Raw genomic sequence first — 3,067 nt, forward strand, 5'->3', positions numbered from 1 at the left:
AAAGTAACAATAATGATGCTCGCTGCATCTAAAGCAGTGCCACTTTTTTCTCCCAGTAAATGTTGTAGTTTTTCTTGGTCTGATAGTTTGGTTGTAAGTTGTTCCTGTTTTTGTGCGAAGGAGAGGGGATGTTGATCTGGCCAAGTATATGTCTGTCTCCTTGTGCGTTGATTAGATCTGATTCTGGGCCTGTTCTGGCGTTAAGATCACCACAGATCAGCACGTTTCGTTTTGTCTGGTAGAAGCTGATCTCATCTTCAAGGATGGAGAAGCTGTTTTCATTATAGTAAGGGGACTCTGATGGGGAATATAGGCTGTACACATGAATATGTCTCTGTCTGTGGAGACCACCTCTTTTTTTATTTTGATCCAAATTGAGAAATCTTCTTTTTTGAGTAATTCAATTGAGTGAGTGAGGTTCGTCTTGTACCAGATCAACATCCCTCCTGAATCTCTGCCTTGGCTTACACTTCTCAGTTTGGTTGATGGGAATATTATTTCTCTGTATCCTAAAGGACAAACGTGGGCATGTCTCCTCTATTCCAAGTCTCCTGCAAAACAATGATATCTGCGTTTTTCAACTCTTTCTTAAAGTCTGGGGTCTTGCTCTTAAGGCCAAAAGCAGAAGACCTCAGACCCTAGATGTTCCAACATGAGATAACAAACGACTTAGATATCATTAGGTATTAAACTCAACATGTAGCTTTCTGTGGTAAAATGAGACAAACTTCCAATCCTTATTGTCAATAGACCTCATAATATTATAACCCTTTAACATCTATAATTTAGTAAATATGTGAGTAAACACTCTAGGGTTGTCTACTGTGTTTGATTAATCAGGTGGGAGCAGAGCAGGCTGAGCATGTGTTGGATGTCTCTCAGCTGGCTGTGTGGAGGTGTTGGGGTGAGGTTGGAGGTTGGGAGGGTAAGTGGGGGGGTCTGCTGCTCTCCTTACCACCTGAGCATAGCTCAGTGGGGCAGGGTGTGGCTCCTGGTGACGGTGCCGGAATGGGGCTCCTGGGGGCAGGAGGGGCCCTGGTCTGGTGAAGATGGTGAGGTCTCTGTGTGGGTGGTCTGGACGGTCTGGATGGTCTGGTTGGCAGTCTTGGGGTGCTGTGGACCGACCTGTTCCTTGTGTGGGGGGCGGACTGGTCTCGGTTGAGAGCGACGTCCTTCAGTGTACGGGCGAAGATTGGGACTGTGTTTTTTAACAGATGGACGTGGTCATGAAGGAAGCTGATGTCCAGGGTGGGGTGGTGGGCCAGCTGTACATTCGGCCTCAGGACACAGTCTCTGGAGACGCTGCTGTTGATCCTGTGGATGGTATCAGGGTGGAAGTCTTTCCTGGGCAGCAGGGTTGATATAACCACTCTACTGTTCGGAAACGTGTTGGAGGCTTTCTCTATTACTCCTTTGAGTGACTCTGACACCCTCTCCTGCTGCGTCCTCAGCTCGTTGGTGCCGGTGTGGATGATGATGTGACTGGGAGAACCCAGACACTCCTCTGACAGCATCTCCATGGCATGTTAGCTGGTTGGGCACCAGAGTTTGGCCACTTGGTGGTTGGGGAAAAGTTTCTTCTCATTTAAGAATTTTCCATTGGAGTCAATTAGAATGGCTATGTCTGGCTGCTGTGCCGGTCTGGGTGGACGGGTGGTTTCCATCAGTTGGCTGGGGGGGAGCTGCTGGGTGGATAGAGTATCTCTGTCCTGGTGTCTCTGGGTGGGTTGAGTCTCTCTGTCCTGGTGTCTCTGGGTGGGTGGGGTCTCTCTGTCCAGGTGTCTCTGGGTGAGTGGGGTCTCTCTGTCCAGGTGTCTCTGGGTGGGTGGAGCCTCTCTGTCCTGTTGTCTCTGAGTGGGTGGAGTCTCTCTGTCCCGGTGTGTCTGGGTAGGGCTCCCAGGGTCCTGGTTGTGGTCTTGCTGTGAGTCCTGCTGTCCTGTGAGGTCTGGGGTGACTCGGTCTGTCTCCTGGTGTTTCTGTGACAGAGATGCCAGTTCTCTCCTGTGGCTCTCTCTTTCCTGTCTCAGCCCCTTCACCTCCTCTGTCAGGGCGCTCAGTGCTTCCACGTGGTTTGCCTGGTGCTGCTGTATTTCTCTGATCTCAGACCTCAGGGTGTTTAGCGCGGCCTGGTTCAGTTCTCTGTCCTGTCTCAGTCTGCTCAGCTCCGTGTTGAGGTTGTAGGCCTCCTCCTGGCTCAGCCGATGGCTGGTTAGTTCTCTCAGCTGAACAAGTTCTCTCTCTAGCTCACTGAACTTCACCTTCATGTCAGTCATGAAGGAGGTCAGCTGGGGGTCCTGGGCCTGTTCAGAGATGGGGGGCACACTCTTCTGGTCAGCAGCAGGGCAGGTGGGGGTGGTGTCTGTGTCTGGTAGGGTATGGATGTCTTCAGGCAGGGGGCTCTTCTCCTTCTGTGCTCTTTCCTTTATAAGGGGAAAGTCCAGCTCAAACTGCCTGAGGTTTCCCTGCACCATGACAGTCCCATTTTTGTATATGTTGACTGATGTCATGGGGGAGCCTGGGTCTTCTGCTTCTTTGACCTTCAGCTTCCAGCCATTACAGATGCCCTCCTTCTTCACAGAGGGGTAGTGGCTCTTTATAGCAGAGTGCCATGCCAGTGGCTGCTCTGTGAAAAAGATCAGGTTGCTGGTGTCTCCATTCTTGAAGGAGTCAGAGAAGAGTGTCTCTGGTCTTTCCTTCAATGTCTTCTGTTTGTATGCCTTCCTGGCACTTTCATTTTTGAGCTCTTGTGAGTATTTAAGAGGAACTGCTTCTATGTGAGCTGTGTCTGAGGCTCCAGGACTCTGCTGAGGCTGCATGGCTGTTGTTGTTCCAATTCCTTAGTAACCGTTGCTAAGGCTTTTCAAACTTGTTTGTTAGCTTTTAGCTAGTTGTTAGCTTTTAGCATTAGCTCAAAACTAACTAAAATTAGTTTGTAGGTGTTTTTTTGTTCTTCTATGTCCTGGTGCAGGCTGTATTGTGTCTGGTGCCCTCACTCACTTCCTGCTCTGGCTGTGTTCCTCTTCCTGTTTGTTGTCTTCTGGACACTTTGGCCAACTGTCAGTTGGTC

Source organism: Echiichthys vipera (assembly GCF_963691815.1).
Source record: "Echiichthys vipera genome assembly, chromosome: 10".
In the NCBI taxonomy this organism is placed as follows: Eukaryota; Metazoa; Chordata; class Actinopteri; order Perciformes; family Trachinidae; genus Echiichthys; species Echiichthys vipera.